Below are 13824 nucleotides of genomic sequence, written 5' to 3'. Positions count from 1 at the left end.
ATTTTGATAATAAATTATGTTATTTATGGATCATTTTGGTTATAACTTATATTATTTAGTGATATTTTTATAATAACTTATGTTATTTTGATAATAACTTATGTAATGGATTATTTTATACATTTTTTATTAGTACACTATTGAAATTGTGTCTTATTATATTTATTTGTATTATCTAAGATGATTGACGGTAACAAAGTATTAATGTCAATTTTAAATCAAAATTATTTTAATTATTTTATAGATATTTTTGAAACATAAAACAAAATTCAGGGACAATTTCATTAAAAAAATTTTGCATTGAGTACACTTTTGAAACTTGTTACACGTGTCCATACAACTATTACTTCTGCTAATTGCAGTAGTTCCATATGCATCAATACTCCAACCTCAAATGGATTCCATCCTTCTTCCACAAATAAAACATAAAAGTCATCATAAACCAACCCACAATAGATTGCATTTAGTATAAGTTAATTTAGTTTTCATAGTGAAAATCTTCTTCTTTAATCTTATAATCGCAGCCTTTTGTATTGTTGCTTCTCTATCTGCCCAAGCAAAGAAAGTACATTTCTTCCAAATTTGCAACATAAACTACAAATATTTGAGAAAATCTATGAAGACATATCAAAATAAAATCACTGAAATTGACATCAAAGTATACACAACTTCAAAATTTTTGGTCGAGATTCTCTGATGTCTTCGACCATCTCAACATAAGGAGTTCACTAGAATTGTATGTAAGTTTTTGTCATCGCTTACTGCTTTTATGTGATGATATAGAGTTTTGAAAAATCATGTGTTATAGTTTTTTTCTTGTTTTCACAGAAAATGAAAAAAAAGTAGCAGTAGTAGTAGACTAAGTAAAAATAAATTATAAGATTTAGCTAGATTGAAATTTTTACTTTTTAATTTTTTATGACTCATATACCTAATTGCCACATCAGATATCTTGTTTTGCCATGCCACTTGTTAATGATTTGACCGTTTTAACGTCCAGGAGTAAAATTGATGTAAATAAAATATTTTTGATATAAAATTGAGACAAATTAAAATTTAGGAATATTTTTGAAATTTTTAATAAATTTTAGGATCAAAAAGTATATTTTACCCAGCAAATTTTATGTGTGTATCTAATTACTAATAATATATTAGGTATACACTAAAATTAGCTACATACTAAAATAAGTTATCAATATAAAATATATAATAGATTATAAATATATACTAAAATTGAATTAAACAATACATGTATTTATACATAAATATATTAGTAGTTGATTTTGGTAGTTAGTTTTAGTGTACAAATAACATTATTATTGAATGAAAAATGCTAGATGCCCATCAGAATTTATTATTTTTTGTCATTACTTTTAGCCATCAACTCAATTCCTTTAGTCTAATAATCCAACAATTTACTTTAACTCATATTTTTAGCTCAATTCCTCTTCTTATTCCTTCTTCTTCATTATTGTTATATCGTCGTCTTTTTCTTCTTATTCTTTTGGGCGCTTCCTTTTTTCAATTTTAACATCGTCATTACTGCCGTTATTGTCATTGCTGCTTCTTCTTTTGCGCGCTTCTTTCTTCAATATTAACGTCATTGTCGTTGCTGCATTATCCTCCTTCATTGTCATCATTATTGTCGTCATCCTCTTCTCCTATCTATGTTTAGAAAATTAGAGTACATAAATTTTTATTCATATAACATAAATTTTGGTGTATATCATATAAATTTTAGTGTATAACACAAAAAATTTTAAAAATATCACATGCCCAAAATATTAACACCTAACCAACATCGTATGCATAGTATGAAAATTTTGGTGCGTAATACATAAATTTTGATTTATAGCACAAAAATTTTAGTGTACAGCACATAATTTTTTTAAGGACCAATGTCTAAAATATTGACACCCAACCAACAAAATACGCACCACACATAAATTTTAGTACACAACATAGAATTTTTGAAGAACCACATATTGAGAACATTGACTCACCCAACTAACAAAATACATTCATAGCAAAATTTATGTGCTATGTGCAAATATTTATGTGTTATGTGCCAAAATTTGTGCTATATACAAAAATTTCTGTAGTATATCAATAAAATTTTATACTCTAATAAAAATTTGTGCTATATACAAAAATTTGTAGTATACAACATATAATTTAAAATTTTTTTAAATAGTACATGACAATAATATTTATTTGTCCCATTAAATTATTTTGACTCATACTAATTTTTTATTCAATTTTCGGTACTTAACATTCAATTTAAGAATTTTATATTAGATGTTTGTTAGAAAAATCAATTTTTAAATTTAAACGAGATTGGTGTTCTTTCTTAAAAGTCGGTTCAAACGAATATTATTTATCTTTTTTTTAAATTAGTTTTAGTTTTTTCGTAGCACCTGTATTAATTGAAATAACTTTTTTTAACTATGAATATCAATAAGAGTCGGCTTATATATATATATATACATATATATATATAAAGAGAAAAATTTTGATTGTTCCGTAAAAAAATGACTTAATTTCTTTAAGAGTATATATTTAAATTGGTCCATGAAAAATTTCGCATAGAATATTTTTGTCCCAACAAAAATTATTACATTGAGGTCCTGAATTTTACAAAAGTAAGGCATATAAGTTCCTACTTTAGTTAAATTTGTTGTTTTTATTTTGACAAATAAGTCTTTAAAAATGTGACGCAAGGACCTATATATATTATTTTTTTAAAATTCAAGGAGCTCAACGCAATAAAATTTTTTTGGAGACAAATATATTTGATGTAAAATTTTTCAGGAACCTATTTAAATATATACTTTTTTAATATAAAATCTAAAAAAATAAAAATTTAAATTATATATTATTATTTAAATTACTATTTTAATATTTTAATTTATAAATTAAATATTTTAAATTTAATTATATTTTATAATAACAAAATATCTATAACAATATATAATGCCAATACTGAGCTTTTGGTGTCAAACTTTATGTTCCAATATTGCCCTTAATGATAAAAGTTCTCCGTACATGCATGCGTCAGTTACTTTAAATAAAAAAATTTTCACCCTTAACAACACATATTCTTCTATCTCATTTTCATGCTGTGTTTTCACTAATAACCGTAGAAACGCATAACCTCTTCTTTAATTCTTCATTTCAATAATTTATCTTTTTCAATTTTTCTTAATTCTCTTCTCCATTCTGAATGTGCTTCTCTGTGTATAACAATTATTTGGATGAATTTTTGTGGTTTTCTAAACTAAATAACGACGATGCCAAATGTTACTTTTTGATGCCATGTATGAAAGGAGGAAAAGAATAATTAGCAGTGGTAAATAATTTTTTATAGATATTATCATTTTATTTTGAGTATATTCTTTATGTGAGTACTTTATACCATGAATTTGATATCATTCTTCTGTTATTAATTTTTTTTATCTCATTATTGGATTTATAGTACTTTTTTTCTCACCACTAGTTGCGCTTTTCTGCATTTTTACTATTGTCATCTTTCTCTTTTTTTTTAACATTGTGATTGTATCGTCTCCATTCACTATAATTAAAAATTATTACCTTTTAGTTAAATCTCATTTTTTTAAATTATTTTGTATTCGATGATATTATTTTTTTTATTTTTTTAAATTATTAATTATGTAAAGTATTGTAATTAAAATTTAAGTATATAAATATTTATTTTTAAATTAAATTAAATAAATTATATAACAAAAAATTTAATGATTTTATATTTCACAATATTGTTTGGTATATAATCCTAATTATTTGATGAGTTTAATTTTGATAGCGTTGCATAATTAGATGCATGTGAAATTATTTTACACTAATAGAACATTAAAATTAAATTCTTATTTGATTAACATAGAAAAGACGCAACAAAAAATTGCACCTACCAATGATTTGTTAAAATATTGATATGTTTATTTCTTAAACAATTAATGATGTAGAGTGTTGATATTCAAGTACATGCAAATTCGTTCATAATTAAATTAAAATAAATAACTTATATTGCAAAAAAAAAATTATTAATTTAATATTATTCATTTGACATATGATACTAATTATTTGATTAGCATATAAAAGATGCAAAAAAATCTGTGCCTATCAATGGTAAAATAAAAAAAAATTCATGGATATTTTGCTAATTCCTTTTTGAATTTTTAATCAATTCTCTGTTGATTAATATTTTTTTTTACGAAATATTAGATAACATATAACATTGAAGATGTGGTAGGATAAAAATATTTATTAATTAATTTTTTAAATAACCTGATAACACAATAAATATCTAAATTTTTTATTATATATTTTTAACATTTCAATTTTCACGTTATTATACAGCCTAATTTAGATAGTCAAAACACATTATGTGGTACAAAGATGATATAATAATATAATAAATTGTAATAAAAAAAGTAAAATAAATAAAAACAACAAGATATAAAATTTTACTTTTTGTTCTGTGGTACAAAGGTAAAATAATAATATAATAAACTGTAATATTCTAGTACAAAAGAACTTATCAAGAGTCTTCTATCTTTTTATTTTAATTTTGTTAAAAATACTAATATCATTTACTTTTAACTTTTAACTTTTAAGATAAATGCAAAGATGTGACTTTTTATGCATTAGATAATTTAAAAAATTTACTATAGAAGAAGTTAAGAATATGAGTGAGTGAGAGACATAGAGAATTTTTTAACATATTAAATTTGAGTTATATCAAGTGATGATTAAAAAACAAATTAAAACTCTAAATTCAAAAAAAAAGTCTCTCTTTTTGCGGTGTTTCACTTTAAGTAATTATTTTTTTATAGATAATATTTAAGTGACAAACAAAATAATAAGAAAGTCCATATTAGATTATGAAAACTAATGTCATCTTTACAGTAGAATCGCATTATTTCAAAACATGCAAAATAAAATAATAAAATATAGTTTAATTAATTTACCCAATAAAACAAACCTACAACTTATATAAAAGTAGTCAAATATAAGAAACAATAACCGTCTTTTATTCTAAAGGCCTATATTAAATTACAACTTAAATTTATAATTATTAGTTAAAAACTTACAATAATGTACTATTTTTATTAAATTAGTTAAAAATAATATATTTTGATCTTATTTTTATGGATTATTGACATCAAATTTTGATAATTTGAGCAAAAATTTTGAATACTTTATGTTGTACATCTTTTTTAATAGAATAATAAGACAACTTAAAATGCACATTAAGAATAAACTATTATTTTTATACATTTAGATATTCAAAAGATACAAAAACTCATTCTTTTAACAACACTTCAACGACTCATAAAAGTTAACACAATAAATAATTATAAATTAAAGTGATAGACAATATTAAAAATTGCGATAATAGTACTTGATAATCATTAATTACGATCCGGTGAAGAGAAGGTGGGAGGAGAAGAAGAAAATGAGAAGGAGAACAAGGCAATAATAGTGTGGAGTAGAAAATAATAGTAAGAAAAAATAATAGTGTGTGATACAATAAGAAGATATAATAAAAGTATAAATTAATAATTTAAAAAAGTAATAAATTTAAAGATAATTTAATAAATTGAAAATAAAATTTAAAAATAAAATATTTTTTTATCTATTAGAATTATGAATATAAAATTTAAAAAATACTTTGAATATAAATTTTTATCTTTGCTTTAAATTAAACATTTTTAAAAAAAATAAATAAATAAATTTTGGCCTCACTTAAAAAAGATGAAGACAAATATAAATATCTATAAAATTTAAATAAAAATGATCTTTTATAAATGGCTAATATGTATTTTAGTTTATATATAATCTTTTTTAATAGGATAATATTATTATCTGTATTTGTTTTTTCTAATAATATATATATACTTTTTATTGTGTGTTTTTATAATTTAACATTTTAAAAATTTTTTATAATAATATTAATTTTAACAAAATATAATATAAATAAAGTCACATTAATATTAAAATAATAAAAAAATATTTATTTAATAAATTTTAAAAATAATAATATATTAACAAAAAAATAAAAAAAAAATTTTAAAAAATAATAGAAAAATGGCTGATAGTGCCTGTTGAGCTGCTAGTAATTATAACAACAATCATATTATATGTATATAAAAATAACTACTTATATAAAAATATATATTAAAATATAAAATATAAATTAAAAATAAGTTAAATAATTTATATATATTTATATATAAATATATAATAATTAATAAATAATTTAATAATTTATTTTTGTTATATATAAATTTTTATTATAAAAATTAATATTATATTATATAAATTTTATCCACATTATTAAAATTTTTTAGATTCGTCGCGGTTGATACAATAAGTCATCTTCGCATCAGCTATGAAATTGTCTCAAGAATACATAAACCGATTCTCTTGGTCTCTCTTTCAATAGGTTGCAGAGGTTAGATATACCCTTTCTGGGTATCCCGTTTTCAGTGTTTTGCTGTCCAATTGGACCCTCATTTGTATTCAATTATTATTTAAAAAATGAATAAATTATTACTTTTGAAAAATAATTAAACTTAAATGAAATAAGGAACAAGATTGAAAGAAAATCCGTGTCTTTACATACTTCTCCAGTTTGAATGTAAGCAAATTTTATATATTGGCGTATGTGTATTTCGATGTTTTTATTGTTTCTTTTAATTTATGTACGAGGTGGTAGAGAATCAATAAATTTTATAATTTATAATTATTAATTATTTATTATTATTATTTTTAATAATATAAAATTATATCTAATGGTATGAAATTATATATTTTTTTATTAATTAAATTTTAATAAAAATACTAATCTTTTATATTTTTTTGTATTATAGTTTAAAAATAATTTTATGCCCGTGTATTTTAGCAGGTGAGAGGTTTACGTATAACCATATGCTATTTAAGAGAAGGGATATGATTTAGATTTGGGTCAAAAATAAAACACCGTATGTAATAATTGCACAGTTCATATTGCTTAAGTCCATACCAATAATAATCTTAGAATAATATATATTAAATTTGTTTAAAATATTTAAAATATTAGAAATTAAATTAAAATTTAATTTTAAAATTAAAATATTAAAATAATATTTTATTATGTATTATACTATTCAGATAATTATTATATACTACTGAATGAATATTATACTATTGAATAATTTTTATTCGGATAATTTTTAAAAAAATTAATTATTGGATTAGAAATTTATATGCTGTAAGAGCATTTATAAAAAATTTCACATCAATCCAAAGTTGTTTGTATATTTTATTGTATTAAAAACTAACGTAACATATTTGTACGAAGAATATTTCAGTTTCATGTTTATTAATGCTCAAATTTAATAAAGCTTAGTATACTAGATCTCCAATATATGTTATTTTATATTGTGGTTCAATAGTTGGATCGTTTAAATATCTTACGAAAAGTTATATATGAATATAATTTGCTCTGGATAAAAAGTAGCCCCAAAAAACAGATTACTTTTGAGTCAAACTTAATATTTTCTCTTGCTCCTAATTTTGTGTTGACAGATGCCACACAGGCAAGGATTAAGAAAATGTTATTAGGGCATTAGTAATTTTTCACTTCACCCGGCCTATTATATTCACTGGATAAAAAAACTTAATTTGTTGCAAAAATTATTTTTGTTGATAATAACATTATAAAAATATAAATTTTTTAAAATTATATCAGTTTTATTTTGACATTATAGATGATGATATAAAAAATTTATAAAACTAAACTATTTTCACAAAAAAATCATAAAAGATAAAAAATTCATTAACTAAAAAAATCAAAGTCTCTGTAGATAAAAAAAACTAATAAAATTTTTAGTTATTATTTTTATGTAAAAAGTTTTATTTTTACTAATAATTAATTTTAACATTATTTATTATCTAAAATTTAAAATAATTTAATGTATATATTTTTATATTTAATTAAGTGTTAATGTACAAATAAAAATAATTAATTTTTATGTTTGTTATTTAAAAATAATATTTTTTTCTATATATAAAAAAATATAATTAGATATTAGTATAAAAAAATTATATTGATAGTTATAAACTTTACTCAAAATCAATTTTTTTTAAAACAATTGAATCTTGATTCGAATTATTAATCATCACATTAGTATTTTCTCAAAATTATATGTAATAAATATTTAAAGAAAGAGAAGTGAGAATATATATTAAAAAAATAAGCGGTAAAAATTTAAAACTAAAATAAAAAATTAAAAAATATGCATATAATAATAATAATATTTTTTATGTGAATAATATTACGAAATTATTTTTTAATTATATTTAATTATAATTTAATGTAATCCTTAATTTATAAAATTATTTGAATTATATTATTTTATTAATTTTATTTTTATAGAATAAAATGATAGAGAGATAAAGAATGAGAGAGAGAAAAGAGAAAGATAAAGGATGGAGGGAGTTTGTTAATTTTGGAGAGAAAAAATTATTTTAATTGTAATAAAAGAATATCTCATGTCACGTTTTAGTTTATCAAATTAATTAATAATATAAAATATAAATTATAAGTTATATATAGAATGAGAAATTACAAGTTGAGAGAAATAGAGAAGGGGCGAAAGATACATAGAGAATTATGGAGGACAGGAGATTATTAATTTTAGAAGAAAATATTTTATTTTAATTTTTATGAAAGAGTGTCATGTAACATATTTTAGTTGTTAAATTAGTAATATACAATATAGCTATATTTTAATTTTAATTCTAATTTAATTTTAATTATAATTAAAAAATATTATATTACACATTTTGATTGTCAAATTTATAATTAGTTATTGATAAATAATATATAAGAGATACATAGTAGATGAAGGAATGAGAGATTGAGAAAGGAAGAGAGAGAAAGAGACAACTTTTTAATTTTAGAAAAAAATATTTGATTTTAATTATAATAAAAAAAAGTGACATATGATAATTTTAGTTATAAAATTAATAAAATATAATAGATAGATATATTCGATCTTTGTTGTATATTATGAGCCATAACTAATCAAAATTATTTATTTTAATTCTAACTTTATAATCAACGAATTTAATGACTATAATTACTTATTTAATGACTAAAAATTATAACATCAATTTTATTCATCAATTTTTTACTTATAAAAATACTTTTTATGTCTTAAAAAATATAGACTCACATAATTAACTTTATAATTATAATTTGTATGTGTCTATAAATTATTCATTAATATTCTATATTTAAAAGATTTTTATATTTTTTAAATATTTATTGATTTCAGCGTTAGAGTATTTTCTTGTAAATATTTATCATTTATATTCTTTTTTGCTGAAATATATCTCTTTTGAAAAAGAAGAGACAATCAAATTCAATTCTTTTTTTAAGATGAAATGTATGTATCTCGAAATTATTATTGCACAAAAATAGAATAAGATAATACACTAGAACAAAAAAATAAAAGCTTACCATGTATTTGAGATTAAAGGGAGTAATATTCTTTGTACATGTATTCATGAAGAATATAAGTAATAAGACATATTAAAATATTTTTAAATTAATCAAATGACGATTTAAATTATTTAAGTTGAATAAAAAATGACGTATATTATTTAAATAAAGAGAGTATGCAACTATGTGTGTAGGATAATTTAAAAACAATGAGGTGATAAGGAATAGGATCGGAAATGAAAAAATATAGTAGTAATTTGTAATAATTCTTCTAAATATTTTTTTTACTTGTTAAATTAAAAAATAATATAATTAATATGTTACAAGTTTTTAAAAAATTTATTATGTTCAGACCTATTTAATAGTTAAAAGATGCCAAAACATAAAACCCGATTAGAGAGAATAAATTATTTTTCAGGAAAAAAATGTCACGCCAAAGAGGAAATTAAAAGAGACCAATTAAAGAAGAGAGGATATGTGAATCAGGATGGGAAATATTTCTAAATATATTAAAAAGTGAAAACTCTTAATAATAAAATAATTTTAATTTTTAATGAATTCAATATATTTAAATCATCAAAACTTTTATTATATTCTTTATCTACTTAACGAGGAGAAATACTTATGTGTAATATGTGTTGTATATGTACCCAAAAAACATTGACATATATATACAATCACTTTGATATATAATATTTATAAATGTCATATAAAAGATAAGAATTAACTGATATCAATGTTTTGGAGATAAATAATTAAATACGTTTTACAAACATAAAGAATAGGGCAATTTATATAAATAAAATAGGAAAATATTATTTGTATATCAAAATTAGCCACTAAAATTATTTATTAATATATTTATGTATAAATATATGTGTGGTCGTTTAATTTATTTTTAATGTATATTTATATTCTAACATGTATTTTATACTAGTTGCTGATTTTGGTGGCTGATTTTAGTATACACGTAGCATAATCCAATAAAATAAATGGAAGAAAGCATTACGCAAATACAATAATTCAGAAAATCAAACGCAAATGCAACAAACCTAACTATACGTAATCCACGACACTAACACAGTTTCTGATTACACATAATCTGCTAGATCCTGTCGCGGATTACGTTCAAATGCTGCAAACACATAAACTGCTACACCCTGTAGCGGTTTATGAAGAGATAGGCCCAAAGTGTATTCTACGAGACCTTGTAGCGGATTATGAAGGGAGCGATTCACTATAAAAATCATGTAACGGTGTAGCAGATTTCGTTTTATGAGTGTTGATAGTGACTTAGAGAGAGAAAGTAGAGAGAAGTTAGAAGAAAAATGTTAGGTTTAGGGTGAGTTTCTTGGAGCAGTTCTATTAAGCGGAACCATGGAAGATGAAAGGCACTTATACTGGCTCAACGGCGTTGCTCACGTAGCCGGAACCATCAATAAAGAGGTAAGTCTCTTTATTCTCTTTCAATTAGATAATATCTGTATATTTTATTTAATCTTAAGTAAGTTATTTATTAATTAGGAAAATAGAACCTTAGTTTAGTTTAGGTTTCGAAAATTAAAATTTAAAATTTAAAATTTAAATTTAAATGTAGAGAATTTAAAGTTAGATATTTAGAAATTAAGATTGGAATTTGAAATGTGAGATTTATGGCTTGTTAGTTTTTGCAATAATTATCTAAAGTTGAAAATTTGAAACCTAATTTTTTGGAGGTGTAGAATTTACTAATAGAAATTTAAGATTCACAGTTTGATTTAAATTTGTGGCGTTTGTTGTCCTAAAGTTGAAATTTAAATTGTAGATGGTAAATTTGTAATTTTAAAATTTAGGTGGTTTATGTATTGAAACATAAATTAGGGTTTGGTGATATCAGTGTTATAAATTAATCATGTCGCTGGGTTTGTTGAAATATCATCATCGCTGTCCCCACCAATGTCAGCAGGCTCTTCATCCGAATCATCCTCTCGCATCGCATTTTCAACCCGATCTGGTTCCCCCTCACGACTAACATCTAGAATCGGATGGGCTGACGTAACTACCTCAACTGCACCAGCTGGACGGTTAGCCAACAAACAACCAGGTGCAACGATAGGCATCGAGGTATTAGAAGTACCCCATCGTGGTTGACTGAGAATTCGGCACCGATGTCCCAGAACTATCCATACCTTGTTCCAACTTCACAAACAACTCGTGTATCTTCACTTCTGGAAAATTCCGGAAACAGTGAAACAACACCTGCATATCTTCATCGGATCGTATCACAAATGTGTCATATTTCACGCCGGTTGACACAACGGCAATAGGAATCTTGTAGAACAAATTCTTCACTCATTTTGTGCCGCACACGCCCAACTTCTGCAATATACTGGTCTTCAGATCTAACTGTGTACTACTAGATGACTTGACAAAAACACTCAGTAGTTCTCTGTCGGTAAACTTCACACCGTGACTCTTATTCTTTTTTATTTTTCAGAGGAATGCACTAACATTAAAAAGCTTTTTTCACTCTCCATTCTAAAATTTGGAATGAAAATGACACTCTACATAATTTGGTGGGTATATATAGGCATTTTTCGAACTGCCACGTCTTTCATAATCCGCTATAAGATCTTACAAAATGCATTTTGAATCTATCTCTTCATAAACCGTTATAAAATATAACAATTTATGTGTTTGCAGCATTTGAACATAATCTACAATAGAATCTAACAAATTACGTATAATCAGAAACTGCATTAGAATGTCATAAATTACGTATAGTTAAATTTATTACATTTACGTTTGATTTTCTAAATTGTTATATTTACATAACACCTTTTTCTATTTATTTTATTTATATAAATTACCCTAAAGAATATCTCTCGTTGACAAGAATCCTAAAACTCCTTATTAGGAAAAATTTATCCATATTCACAAAACATATATACATGAAGAATATTCGCCTTATTTTTTATCCTCTATATCAATTTCTTCGGCTATTTTTTCCCAAAATATTTATATATTTTAATTTAATTTATATTTATAAAATATCATTTAATTGAGGCAGACAGGATCATGTACAAACCTAAAGTGCATGCTGCCACCCTGAGTATACGGGCCACGCTTCTCTGCATGTGAAATACAATATCATAACATTATTGTACAATATTTGTGAAAGAGCTCTCTATAATGGTGAAAGTATCTCTAAGATTTTAAAGGATTTGAGTATAGAAAAGAATTAGAAAAAACTAAAGGGATTAATTCATAGATATGTTATTTTATCACAAGATTCTAAAATTCAAAAACAGTATTATATAAAAAATCTGATCTATTACTATATCGATATATCTTATTATTATTATTTATCTATTTTTCAGTTATATTGATATTATTACTACTAATATTATTATTACATTTTCATTATTATTATTATTATTATTATTATTATTATTATTATTATTATTATTATTATTATTATTATTATTATTATCCTAATCTAATTTATTAAAAATTTGTCTATTATAATATAAAATAAAGATTTTTTTTAACTCACTGCTTTAAAAATACGTGTATATTTTTTTACAAGACTAAAATAATTTATTAACTACTTCGACCACAAAAAAATTTAATTATTAATTGCTACTTATTTATCATTACTAAAGATTTACTAAATTATAACAATTAAATACTATTTAATTTAAATTAATATGAACAATTCTAAATATAAATAATTAAAGCATCATAGTTAATAATCATAAATGTATTTTAATTCCAAATGTCAGTTCTTTTAATTTGTCAATTAATTTTATTTTAAAAAATTCATTAAATTTACATGATTGAATAAAAAAAATTTAAAATTTAGATTACTCATTATTAGTTGTAACTATTAATACAAATATACAATAAAAACTTTTAAATTTTATAAAAATATTTATAACAATTATAAATACACAACAGAATCTTGATTATCAATAAGATTAAAATAATAATTACAACTAAATATCTATTAATTTGTTTATAAAATTTAAAAATTTTTCTTGTACTCGTTATTTTCAATCTTATTTGTTATTCTAGTTGTATCTATTGCAAAATGTAACAAATGCAATACAAATTTTCAAACTTTATACAAATAAGTATAATAGTTATAAAAAAATTCTTATATAAAAAAATTTAAAATTTTATAAAAATGTTTATGGTGATCGTTCTTTACAATGTTTTCAACTCGTTTTAACTTAAACAAAATTTCATTCATCTATGATATTAAATTAGGCTAAATCTAACTAGAAATGTCAACAGGACAAGGCGGAGTAGAGAATACCTCCCTGCTCTCCATT

Source organism: Arachis hypogaea, chromosome 7 (genome assembly GCF_003086295.3).
Source record: "Arachis hypogaea cultivar Tifrunner chromosome 7, arahy.Tifrunner.gnm2.J5K5, whole genome shotgun sequence".
In the NCBI taxonomy this organism is placed as follows: domain Eukaryota; kingdom Viridiplantae; phylum Streptophyta; class Magnoliopsida; order Fabales; family Fabaceae; genus Arachis; species Arachis hypogaea.
The sequence above is the reverse complement of the archived record's forward strand: the minus strand, read 5'-3'. Positions refer to the sequence as shown.